Source organism: Zalophus californianus, chromosome 1, assembly GCF_009762305.2.
Source record: "Zalophus californianus isolate mZalCal1 chromosome 1, mZalCal1.pri.v2, whole genome shotgun sequence".
Lineage (NCBI taxonomy): Eukaryota > Metazoa > Chordata > Mammalia > Carnivora > Otariidae > Zalophus > Zalophus californianus.
Window position 1 is genome coordinate 79,147,295 of NC_045595.1, and position 14,004 is coordinate 79,161,298.

Below are 14,004 nucleotides of genomic sequence, written 5' to 3' on the forward strand. Positions count from 1 at the left end.
CAGTTGTGCAATCCCCACCACTCTCACAGTCTCCCAGTCTAGGTTGGTAGTCAATGTCTTAAGAAAAATTATGAAGACTTGGAAATAAGGTGACAGCAGATCCTTTCAGTGTTGCATTAGAACATGGTCTCTCAGGCCCTGTCAAGGGTTACTTTGTTCTCCAGGGCCTTATCATCCAATATTGTAGCCCCTAGCCACCTGTGGCTATTTAAACTCTAATAACAATGAAATAAAATTCCAAATTCTGTTTCTTAGCCACAGTAGCCACATGTCAACTGCTCTTTAGTTACACCTGGCCATGGCTCCTGGATTGGACAGCCCAGATAGAGGAATATTCCATCCCTGTAGAAAGGTTCTTTTAGAGAGTGCTGGTCTAAGACATATACTTTGCTTAATTTACCATTTACTATCGATTAGGGAAGCTGTAAAGTCATGTGCTAACTTATAGATTTTTGTCCAAACAGATTTCTGTGGAAGAAGATAACACCAGGTTACAGTTACGTTTTATTGCCCTGTGAGACATTAACCATTCGATTTGTCTCCAACTTAGCAAAGCTGTCTTAGCATGCCTTTGCTGACTGACTAGATAATGCATGTAGTGGATTGAATGGTGGCTCTCAGAGCACACGTTCTGTCAGAATCCCTGTAATTGTAAATGTCACCTTATTTGGAAAAAGGATCTTTGCAAATGTAATCAAATCAAGGATCTTGAGATGAGATCATCCTGGAACCCTCTGGGTGAGCCTTAAATCCAACGATAAGTGTCCTTATAGGAGACGGAAAAGAAGAGGAAGGAACAGGCTGCAGGATGAAGATGGAGGCGGAGGGCAGAGAGGTGTGGCCACAGGCCGAGGAGGCCATGGAAATGCCAAAGTCACTAGAAGCTGAGAGGCAAGGATCAAGTCTCCCTTAGAGCTTTGGGGGAGTGCAGGCTTGGTGGCACCATGATTTTGGGCTTCTGGCCCCAGAACTGTGTGAGAGAAATAAACTTCTATTGGTTTAAGCCATCTGGTTTGTGGTAATTTGTTATAGCAGGTCCTAGGACACTAATACAGTCAGTTAAACATACGTTTGGCATATGCTCATTTTATATTTCTATGAGAATCATGTTTTTTTTTCTTAAGATTTTATTTATTTGTTTGAGAGAGAGAGCAAGAGCAGGGGGAGGAGGAAGAGGGAGAAACAAACTACCTGCCAAGCAGGAAGCCTGACATGGGGCTCAATCCCAGGACTTGGGCTGATGGCAGATGCTTAACTGACTGAGCCACCCAGGTGCCCCTTTGAGAATCATGTTTTTAAGTTTAAAAATTTTTACTTTGAGATTTGCCATTTATATTCAAGTTTGTGCTATTCTTTTCTCTGATATTCTTATACTTCTTCTTTCTTCTTCTTCTTCTTCTTCTTCTTCTTCTTCTTCTTCTTCTTCTTCTTCTTCTTCTTCTTCTTCTTCTTCTTCTTTCTTCTTCCTTCTCCTTCTCCTTCTCCTTCTCCTTCTCCTTCTTCTTTTTTTACTTTCCTGACCCTGATAGTTTTTGAGATTGGGACACAGTCCCTCACGCCCCAGCCCTATAGGAAGAAATAGTCAGGAGACAAAGTACTGAGAGGAAGGTGAGTGTGGTGCCTGAGAGCACAGATTCTGGAAACCAGCCTGTCTGGGTTCAAATTCTGGCTCTGCCATACTTTGTGCCATGTTGGGCAAACTGCTTGTCCTCACTGATTCTTGCTTACCTTACCTGTGAAGTGGGATAATAGTAACTACCTCTTAGGACTTTTTATCCCCACACGATGTACATAAAGATGCGCACTGAGGACTGAAGGAATTTACTGATGCCATAAGCAGTGAATCAACATTTTAACAATTTTATAATTGTCCTGTGAACATAAAACTATAGTGCGTAGTCGTGCTTTAAAAAATATGGGACACTTCACGAATTTGAGCAGGGACCGGGCAAATCTTCTCTGCATCGTTCCAGTTTTAGCACATGTGTTGCCAAAACGACCACCAGCGCGCAGTATTTTTTGATGTTAGGAGCATTAGCTTGTGAGTCAACAGTCTCTGTTTCCTGGGCTGGGCTCCTTGGGAAATGGACTCAGAGTTTGTGAGTGGGATGTTTATCAGGCCTCACCCTTGGGACCACCACCTGTGGAAGAGAGCAAAGGGCATGGAGCAGTGGTGCTGAGATGCAACCCAACAGCTGGCTTTGTGAGGCCACACCTTCCAGCATTATCTCGAGTTCAGGTGACATGGCCAGGTCCTTAGACTCCTGCCGCCCTCAGTCCCTGGATGTGGGGCACCTCTGGAGGAGTGCTACCCTCGTCTAGGTGGCTGTCTGTGGCTGAGGTGATCCCTGAAGGGGCTGACAGGCAAGGCTGCCCACTGACAGTCCTCCTAGCAGCCGGGCGACAGCAGAGGGAGCTGGTGGTGAATTGGGGTGTCCACCACACCCTGGAATCCTCCTCTCGGATGTCTTCATGAACCCTGGAAAACGAGGGGCCCCGCCCCAGGTGTGCTGACATCATCCTTCCCCTCCCCCACTGCAGGTGACATTTCAGTGTCATTTTCTTCTACCCACCCAGTCCCTTTCTCCCTTTTTCCAAGATTGCTCTTGGTGCTGACTAGTATAGAAATGGAGGGGAAGATGGAGGGAGGGAGGCCAGATCTGAGCAGAGAGCCAGAGCCCCTTTCATTTGGGCTGCCCGAGCTTTCCCCTCCTGATGCGATGCGGCATCGAGGTGTGTCCGTGTGTCCCCAGACAGCCCTGGATCAGCCTCCGAACCCCCTCCCTACAGGCCGAGGAGGGCTGCCTTTCAAATAATCCAAGGAATTGCTCTTTAAAAGCTTAAATTTCAAAGGGATTATTTGGGGGGGGGGCAGGGGTAAAGGAATAAAAGGAATCCGTTTCTGTAAGCATGAAACAAAGATGAGAATAAGGGTTTAAAAGCAATGCTCAACTAAGCTGCCGAGAGGCATGGAAGACTTTACTGTGTTCTGCGGTGGGTTTTCACTTCTGATCTGAAGAAATGGTTAAGTGAACGGGGCAAACATAGGATTCAGCAGGTGGGAGAGGGCAGGTGTCTGAGGTGGATCAATATCAAGCTACCTGGTTGATGCTGTCAAGAGAAGCCGAGGGCTGTGGAAGGGTCTGTGTGTTTCTGCTCATGATGCATGCCCATGTTGTCCCCTGGCTGCAAGGATGGAGACAAAGTCCCAAGGCAAGAGTGATGCTGGTGTTACCAAAGTCAGGTTTGATGTTGCCTCTCCCTTTGCATGGATTGAGACTAAGTTCTAATCCTCATTCTCTGCCGTATAGTAACCTGCGTGACCCCAGGAGCATCACTGAACCTGGGCCTTATTTTCCTTATCTGTACAATGGAGATAATATCCACTGATTCAGGACTGGCCTGTTCGCAAGTACAGAAACCAAGGCTGCCTAAATTAAACAAGAAGGGAAGTTATTGGAACTGATGGAATCCTGGAGGTGGGGAAAATGGGCAGGAAGTTAGGATGCTCAAAAGGCAGTTTGTCTCAGGGGGCTGGCTGTATCAGCAGGATGACCTTCCATCCCTGAAAGAGAATAAACATGTAGAATACTTTTATAGCAAGTTGACATTATGACCTCCAAGTGTGTGATCAGAGGACTAGTCTCTTCCAACAAGGAACAGACTATGTTGGGTATTGCTGAACCCCTGTGGTCATCACAGTAGGAGTTCATATTGGTCTGCTATGGACTGGGGGAAAAGCAGTTTTGGAAGCACTGTTCTAAGCTGTTTTCCTAGCTTACAAGCCACTCGGGGAAGGGCATCCCACCACCTGCCCCTGCACCCCCAAGGTTATTACTGCTTCCATGTGGCCCACTTGGAGTATACTCAGTGAATCTCTGTGCATTGGTATTGATTTTAGGCCTGATGCCTCTGGACAAATAAATACACTTGCCAGGACTAGGCTGCTCTAGCCCTTAGGATTGTCCCGCACCCAGGAAAAGCCTAGACAAAGCAGGGCAGTGTAGACAAAACAGGCATTCTCTTGAGAGCCTAGAACAGCGTCAGCCCAGATGTTGTTCCAAGCCCAGTCATGACCTTCATGTCTTGCCACCTGCAGAAATGGCTAGTTGTCACCCCCAGGATTCCTTCTCTACTCCTCACTTCCTCTTTACTTGCCCCTATTTTTAACTGGGCACATTGTGACCAAGAAAAAAATACTGATTTCCTAGGCTCCTTTGCCTCTAGATGTGTTTATGTGACTTGTTTCTGGCTAGTAAGATAAATTCTGCAGGACTCCTAGGAAGGCAGTCCAAAGGGAGCTGACTCAGCAGGGTGGAGCCCCTTTTTGTCTTTACTTCTGGTCTGCAGCAGCCCATCATGAACCCTGAGGGAACTTTGAGGATGGAAGCTATAAAACAGGATGGAGCCCCAGAAATACAGAGCTTAGATCCCATCGTCCTTGGACACTGGCCTTCGCACTTTCTTTATAGAAGGAAGAAATAGGCGTCTATCATGTTTAAGCCATACTTTGATTTTTCTGTTTCACAGGCTAAATCTAATCCTGATTGATGCACAAGCCAAAGTTTCTCTTTTCTCCTTCTTTCACTGACAATAATGCATAAAGCAGCGTTGGCCTATCCACCCTTCATCCTGGAAGTCACTGAGGAAAGCAAGCTAGTAGGACAGCAATCTGATTATACATTCTCACGGGCATGTTTGTACTTACAAAAGGATACCAGAAAACACAATGCTTCACCCAAAAGCAGCATTATGACACTGAGTTGAAGTAAAATTTAGACCCTTGTAACTCTTCTGCATAGATCTAGATACATGTAGGGACTCTGAGGAATGTATCAAGTGCATCCTCTGGCTTTTGGCAGCCACATGGAGGTACTTGGACACAGTTATGAGAGGAGCAATGACAGCTGAACTGTTACTTCTAAGATCCAGGCAAATGTGTTTGGAAAGGCTATAAATTAATGGCTTATTAGAGGGGAACATTATGCAAGTTAATTTTCCTTAGCCTTTGGAAAGCATCCTTTTTTTTTTTTTTTTTTTAAGATTTCTTTATTTAGGGCGCCTGGGTGGCTCAGATGGTTAGGCATCTGTCTTTGGCTCAGGTCATGATCCCAGGGTCCCGGGATCGAGTCCCGCATCGGACTCCCTGCTCCTGGGGAGCCTGCTTCTCCCTCTGCTTCTCTCTCTCTCTCTCTCCATCTCTCTCTCCCTCTTTCTCTCATGAATAAATAAATAAAATCTAAAAAAAAATTTAAAAAAATTTATTTATTTATGTGGGGGGCAGAAGAAGAGAGAGAGAGAGGATCTTAAGCAGACTTCCCCTTGAGCACAGAGCCTGACACAGGGGTCGATTCCACAACCCTGAGCCGAAACCAGGAGTCGGATGCTTAACTGATTGAGCCACTCAGGTGCCCTTGGAAAGCATTTTCAAAGGGATATTATATTCCTTAGCTTTTCTGCAGGTTCCCAAAACAACTGCTCCTCATATCCCAACATTTAAAAAAAAAATGTTGGTTTTCTGCAGGATAATTACATGTAAGTTTGAACTCTTCTCTTAAAACAATTGAATTCTTTTTTACAGAATCGGTAAAGAAATTGGTTTTGAATATAGAAGTTGAAAGCTCTAGGATTTACAGATGATTAGGGAAATATATTCACTGAGAAGTGTCATACAACTATAATAAAATCCATCATTCCTCCAAATACTATAATTTGTATATAACAGGTGGGCACAGTAACTGATTTATGAAACTTTTTTTGCTCCCCATGAACCATGAGTTTATTACAAACAGGTATATAAATTGAGCTTTCTTTTAATAGCTTTATCCTTACCAATGACATCATCACCTTCATCATAAATGAATGTATTTCCAAAAAGATACATATATACATATGTGCGCGTATGCACACAATCGCTCACTCTCTCACAAATTCAGTCTGATATTGGGCTAAAAAAGGTTTTCGAGTATTCTAGATGATTCTAACTTTAAAAAATTAATTATCAAGAGATACTGTTTAATTCACAGGACTTCTAACTCCCTATGAGTAAGACAGTGGGAATTTTATCATGATTCTTTAGATATGTATGCAAACACGTAGGCCTGTGTCCTGGCCCCTGCCCCTCTCATAATTGCTATCTCTATAAAATCCAGTTTCTCTGTGGTTGATGTCCAGAAACTAATTTCAAATACCTTGATAAAATCAGATGAACATATTCACAATCGGAAAACAGACCTCAGACTTGCCCAGCCCCCCACTGTGTGATTGCATAGGGCACCGAGCCCTTCCTTATATGTGGACTTCTTCCATTTGAAGAATGAGAGTTGCCATAAAGAAAGGGACAAACGAGAGAACTTTTGACAGAATGCTGGGTAAGATTAGTTGCAGCAACATCAGGTTATTTACCTTGAACTCTCCAAATTCCATTTAGTAGACATTTTTTGGTTGCTATGGTTTCTTTCTGAACTTGAGATTTCCTACCTTTCACGTCCATTATGAAAGAAGGAGTGGTGTAACAAAGAAGTGTAGTATGTTCGATGACAATTGCCAGAGAAAAGCCTGGAAGTATAATTTCATCTGTGATGCTTTCGTTTTGTCCAGTAGGTACCTCTGGTTCCATGAGCTGGCATGCTGAATGCCCAGCCAAAAATATAAGGCAAAAATGACGTAAGCCTTCAATTGCTTAATCAAATAAACAAGCCCAGAGCCTGAACATAAACTTCGTGCCTTTTATTATAATCACAGTTGAACAGGCTTGGCTGGACTTGAGTCATTTATCACCAGCAGTTTGTGTTTGCATTTGGGAGGGGATCATAGATGCACTGTCTTCTTCCCAGCCCAAGCCCATCCCTCGGCACTAATTGTGCCACTGACTTTTGTCAGTGCAATGTGTCCAAACCCTGGGTTGCCATCTGAACTGGCAGGGCTGGCAGAATGAGTAGATGTGCCCTCAGTGATGATCACAAGTTTGTTCCCCACAAACACCTCCTGCCTTGGCTCATTATTGCTTTGAAAAAAACTTCATCTGTTGTTTTTGTTTTGTTGTGTTGTTATTTTACAGAAACAATACATGCAATGCATGAATATATTGCCTTTGTAAAAATTTAAAACATCTGAACTCAAAAGCACCATCAATTAACTGGATATAGTTGACATCTATAGATCCCTTCATCTAACAACAGTAGAATAGACATTTTTCTTAAGCACACATGACGTTCACAACAAGATAGACCACCTTTGGGGCTATAAAACACACCTTAACAAATTTAGAAGAATGGAAATTATACAATGTATGCTTTCAGACCACAGTGAAATTAACTAGAAATCAATAACAGAGAGAGAGCTGGAAAATCCCCAAATACTTGAGATTAAACAACACACTTCCAAATAATACATGGGTCAAAGAAAAAATATCAAGAGAAATTTCAAAATATGGTGAGCTAAAGGAACATACAACTTCTCAAAATCTGGGGGATCCAGCAAAAACAGTGCTTACATGGAAATTATAGCAGTGAATGGGTATATTAAGAAGAAAAAAAAAAGAGGGGCATCTGGGTGGCTCATTTGGTTAAGTGTCTGCCTTCGGCTCAGGTCATGATCCCAGGGTCCTGGGATCGAGCCCCATGTAGGGCTCCCTGCTCAGTAGGAAACCTGCTTCTCCCTCTCTCTATGTGTGCACACATGCTCTCTAATAAATAAATAAAATCTTAAAAAAAAAAATCTAAAATCAGTCACCTAAGCTTCCACCTTAGGAAACTAGAAAAAGAAGAGCAAATCAAGTCCAGAGTAAGCAGAGGAAAAGAAATAATAAAAATTAGAGCAGAAAAAATTAAATTAAAGCAAATCATATCCAAGAATGTATAAAAAAAATTATATGCCACGACCAAGTGGGCTTTATTCCAAGTATGCAAGGCTGGTTCTACATTAGAAAATCAATTAGTGTAATCCATCGCATCAACAGGCTAAGGAAGAAAAATCACATGATCATATCAATAGATGCAGAAAAAGCATTTGACAAAATCCAATACCCATTTATGATAAAAGCTCTCAATAAACCAAGAATAGAGGGGAACTTCCTCAGCTTGATAAAGAATAGCTGCCAAAACACATCACCAACAACACACTTAATGGTGAGAAACTAGAAGCTTTCCTGCTAAGATCAAGATCTTCCTCTTGGGGTGACTGGGTGGCTCAGTCAGTTGGGTGTCCCCACTCTGGTTTCTGCTCAGGTCATGATCTCATGGGTCATAGGATCAAATCCAGTGGCAAGCTCCACGCTCACTGGTGGGTCTGCTTGAGGATTCTCCCCCTCTGCCCCTCTCCCCCACTCACGCACACACTGCTCCCTCTCTTCTCTAAATAAATAACTATATCTTAAGAAAAAAGATCTTCCTCTCATTATTCCTTTTAATACTGTACTCTTAAAATGGTCTTATATGTAGTTCGTTTTTCTTTCTTATCTTTTGTAGAAGTAGAGGATGATGTGGTCTGAAGCCATGGGTTAGTCTTTAACATCCTGAGGATGGTATCTGAGGATGGAATTGCTCTGAGTTTTATCACATGCACACCCTCATTCCCACATGCTGTCCCTACACTTAAAATTTCAGCCCGTTTCTGATTACATGGTCTTTGTTCTTAGCATCTGCCCAGGCCTCTCCTTTCAGTTGTCTGACGTGGCTCTTCCTCCTCAAAGCAGTGGGATAGACCTCCTTCTTTTCTCCCTTCCCCAAGCCATCACCTACACATCATAGCTCCAAGGGCAAACAGAAGTTCCTGGGGTCTGCTGGGTCCTTCACACACTTTTCCACTCTATTTGCCCACACAATCAACCTTTTATTTTTTATTTTTTTAAATTAACAATTTTATTTCAGAATTTCTTTTTTTTTTTTTAAAGATTTTATTTATTTATTTGACAGAGAGAGACAGCGAGAGAGAGAACACAAGCCAGGGGGAGTGGAAGAGGGAGAAGCAGGCTTCCCGCAGAGCATGGAGCCCGATGCGGGGCTCGATCCCAGGACCCTGGGATCATGACCTGAGCCGAAGGCAGACGCTTAATGACTGAGCACCCAGGTGCCCCCCACAATCAACCTTTTAAAAGTAGAGTGGCCATAGTTGTGGTCTCAGCAGGCAAGGAGGTTTCTTTCCTTCTTTTCTTTCTTTCTTTCTTTTCTTTCTTTCTTTCTTTCTTTCTTTCTTTCTTTCTTTCTTTCTTTCTTTCTTTCTCGATTTATTTATTCATTTATTTAAGAGAGAGAGCACTTGTGCAGAGGGGCAGAGGAGAGGGAGAAGGAGAGAAACAGATTCCCGCTGAGCCACGGAGCCCACCATGGGGCTTGATCCTAGGACCCTGAGATCAGAACCTGAGCCGAAACCAAGAATCGGCCACTCAACCAACTGAGCCACCCAGGAGCCCCAAGGAGGTTTTGGAAATAGTGAAAGATCACCTCTGACTTCTGACTAAATGTGACAGACTGAATAAACACATTAACTCTGCCCTCTACCCCCCCTTCCTATTAAATGACAGTAAATTAAAAACAAGGACATAAACCCACCAAGAAAAAGAGAACAAAAGAGGAGTTGGCAGCAGATGAGCAATACCAATAAAATTTTAGAAAAGTGAAAGCAGATGGAAAAAATGATAACTGACTTCACAGAACAAAGAACTGAAACCTACTTCTTACAAATTAGGAGGCACATTTGCTTGGCTGAACTCAGATTTGGAGGACCAAGGACCTCTAAACACTGCTGTATAGGGTGGAACTAACCCTGGGATTGGCTGAAAGTTTAGTTAATGAATAGTTAGACCCAGATTCCCTTCCCTAGCCCAGTCAGCCCAACTACCCCCTCCTGTATCAGTTATCTACTGCTATATAATAAATTACCTCATGATTTAGTGGCCTCAGGCAAAAATAAACACTTATTCCCTCACAGTTTCTGTAAGTCAAGAATTCTGTAATGGCTTAGCTGGGTGGCTCTGACAGGGTCTCTCATGAGGTTGCAGTCAATATGCTGGTTGGAAACAGTTCCAATGGTCATCCAAAGACTTGACTGGTGTTGGAGGATCCACCTCCTAGATGGCACACTCCCATGCCTGGCAAGTTAGTGTTTGTTGGCAAGAGGCCCCAGTCCTTCACCACATGGACTTCTGCATGCTGCTGCTTGAGTAACCTCACAACATGGCTGCTGGCTTCCCCCAGAGCAAGTGGTCCCAGACAGCAATGCAGTATTATCTTGGTGACACGGGTTGCTCTAGTCAATACAGGAAGAAACTACACAGGAGTTGCAAAATACTCGGGACTGAGAATCACTGGGTGCCATCCTGAAGGCTGGCCACTAAACCTCCTCATCTCTTTAATTGTCCACCTTTTTAATATAAACATAGAGACAAAGATCACCAGGAGAGCTTCTCACATGAAAAAGAGACCAAAGCAAAGAGAAATGAAAGAAATCAGAGAGAGAGAGAGAAAAAAAAAAAAAAAACAACAAAAAAGCAATAGGCAGGAAGAACAGAAGGAAACTTAAAAAAAAAAAAAAAGGAACTAGTCTCAGAGAGAAAAAAGTAAGATATCATAACCATGAAAGAAGACCAGATATAAAAATAGAAATAACAACAAAAATGACACTATCCCCTTGCCTCCCCACCCCAACACTTACGGAGTCTATACAATGTGACAGGCCCTCTTCTAAATAGGACTGTACAGGTATTAACTCACTTAATCCTCAAAACAACCATCCCAGGAGGTAGGTTCAATTACTATGTTTTATAGAGGCATTAAATAATTTCTCTAAGGCACAGCTGATAAGTAGAAAAGTCTAGAGTTGAACCCACAGCCAGAGCTCTTAGAAAAGAAGGCTTCAAACTCTGTAATCAGTTCCCTTTCCAGAGAAGGAAAGAACACTGATTTCAGAAGCAGATTAAACTGTGAGAAACTCAGCTGGGCCCATATGGCAGGCAGGGTAAAGCTGGAAGAATGGGATGAGCCAGTCTGTAGTACCTGCCATGGTGGAGAGGGGGTTATAGGGCTGAGAGGCAGAGACAACTGGCATGAGCTTTGCACAAGGCCTGGCTCACTGCCCTGGGCATCGCCCAGTCTTCACCACAGGCCTATCTAATAGATAAGGAAACAACAGTTCAGAGACCTTCCCAAGATCTCCTAGCTAGTAGGTGGTAAAATGAGGTCAGATCCTCGGCTCACCTGGCTTTTGACTCTGCCTTTTCTCAGTATGAAAGATTCAGTTTTGATTCAGTTCTTCACCCCTCCTTGTGGCCACACTCTTTACACTTCTAAGTCCTCATGTTGCATTTGACCACGGTTGCTTTGGCTAATGGAACATTAGTTTGTGTGATGTGGCCAAAGGCTTGAAATTGCCTGTGCATTGCGTCTTGCTCTCATGCACCTCTGCCATGGTGACAATGAGGACAAGCCTCTGAGGACCGGTCTGCAGTTCTCAAGAAGAGGATGAGAGACACATGGAGCAGAGATTGCCCCAGCTGAGCCAGCCGGGATCAGCTGTCCCCCAGCTGACCCACAAATCCAGATGAATAAATGATTGTTATTTTAAGCCACTGAATTTTGAGGTGTTGGTTATGCAGCACTTTGCAGCATTAGTGAACTAATATACCACGTGATAGAAAATGCCTGCCATCAAGGTAAATAAACAGATGACTGACGGGAGTAAGGAAAAGGTTCAGGGTCTGCCTGGCTAGGGTTGCCTGATTTAGCAAAAATATAGGACCTAGAGACATTTAAATTTCAGACAGACATTAAATAATTTTTTAGTATAGGTATGACCCATGCAATATTTGGGAAATACTTGCACTAAAAAAATTCTTGTTTACTTAAATTACATGTTTAGCTGGGCATCCTATATATTTTTTTTAAGATTTTATTTATTTATTTGACAGAGATACAGTGAGAGAGAGAACACAAGCAGGGGGAGTGGAAGAGGGAGAAGCAGGCTTCCCGCGGAGCAGGGAGCCCGATGCGGGGCTCGATCCCAGGACCCTGGGATCATGACCTGACCTGAAGGCAGACACTTAGACTGAGCCACCCAGGCGCCCCTGGGCATCCTATATTTTATCAGGCAACACTATTCTGGCTGATTTACAAGAGTCAGACTATGTAGAAAACACCTGTGTTTAAATGTGGGCCTGAGCTAGAAAACGAGAGGTGAAAATCAGAAGTCACCTCCTCTACTCTCCATCAGGCAGTAAGTACCTGCTCAGGGCAGGTGTTAAGTCTCTGATATAGCCTTTCCTAGCGGGATGGAGTCAGGGAAAAAGCTGCATGAAATGTTAAGAAGGGTGGGCTTGCCAGTGGTTGGGGAAAGTCTCTTGCAGCCATATTATTGAACCACTCTAAAACTGGGGTTCCTGGGGAGGCCTGGTTCCAGCAGCCTATGGTACCACAGCAAGCATCCCTCCCAACCTGAAACCTGCATCCCTTTTGCTGGATCCAGGAAGCCTTTCCTGGGTTACTGCACCATCTGTCTGCAAGGTGCCTGCAAGGGAAAGGCACGGTGGGGGCAGGGGAGAAGGGCTGCAGCCCAGGCCCGGGAAGGGACTGTCCATGGACTGTTTGTGAAGACATCAGGCTGGTAGGGAGCAACCAGTGAAGCCAGGGGGGTTGGATGAAATCAGAAAGTAGAAACTGAACACTGAAGAGGTCAGAGTGCAGAAAAGCTGCCACGTGGGGGACTCAGTCCACCCTCCACCTCTATCTCTCTCTTCAGCACATTCGGACCAGTTGCTGTTTTTGGCTTTGCACAGGCTAACTGGCTATTTTTGTGAATAATCGCCAACTCGATCCAGGAGGAAATTCCATGCTGTCAGCCAACAGCACAGACTGTGGCAGGAAAAATGACACAACTCCATCCTCTGGGCAAATTTGCAAATTATTACAAGTTTCCCCGTCTCTCCTCCACTCACAGCTGGCTGGAGAAGGGTGTCAGTTTTTCCATGGAGATAGGAGATTTTTCTCCCTTTGATTTCCCATGATCAAGCAAATCTTTAGGGCTCTTTACTTTCATTCCTGGTTCCCTTTCCCCTGACATCGAAATCGGACCTGGGCAGCCCTGCTCCAGAGCACTTGTCAGGACGTGGACACCGGGCTCACCCACACATGGTCTTGGGGAAAGAGAGATTTCTGAAAGGGACGCTGGCCAGCTAAAAGTTTGCATCCCCTGATAAATGACATCGTGAAAACCAAATGCGCATAATGTGGTCATCAGTGCAGAACAGTCTTGACATAAACCATAGCCAGCTCATCTGAGGACAAAGGTCGACCTAACCACTGCCCTGAACGCTGACAGAACCCACTACTTCGGCTTTCTGCAGACCCAGCCTCCCACTCACATGTTGCTTGTAGATTTCATACCCTCTCTCTGCTTGGATTCAATTCAATTAATAATTATTAAGCCCCTATAGTGCTCATCACGCCATACTAGGCTCCAGAGGAATACAACAATTAATAATGCACAGGGTGTCACCTCAGCAAGTTTGCTGTTTAGAAGGAAAAGAGATCTACAAATTGCTGTCATATGCGTAGAGCCCAAGAAGGACCTGCATGGTCCTAGCAGCCCACTGGAGCAGGGGATGTGGAGAGATGCTCTTGGCAGGGAAGGCTGGGGGTGGGCAGCGGTGTCTTGTGGAGGAGGCAGCATTGGAGCTGGGCCATAAAGGGCTTCAGTCACGGCCTCTAGGAGCTCAGGGAAGTCTAGGCACCAGGAGGAACAAAGCTGTGGAGGGAGGGTGGCCCCAAAGCATGGGGTTGGTAAAGAGAGGAAAGAGAAGTCAGAACATCAGAAACACTTGTTTAGGGGAGCACCTGGTCTTTGGTTTGTGTCCCCAATTGGACCCCAGAGAGTGGGGCTTCTCTATCTCCCAGGGCACAGCCCGAAGCTCATCCCTTCCTTTCTTATTTGGAAAACCAGATTCTAAAATAGTTTACCCCGATAGCTTAAAGAATGAATCCTATGTATATCAACGTTACATTGCAATCAGGA

At 44.3% G+C, this 14,004-nt stretch overlaps 1 pseudogene; it reads right to left on the minus strand.

The window, feature by feature from the left end:
* Window positions 1-1,909: 1,909 nt before the first annotated feature.
* On the minus strand, window positions 1,910-2,003 carry LOC113919075 (annotated as a pseudogene).
* Window positions 2,004-14,004: the final 12,001 nt, after the last annotated feature.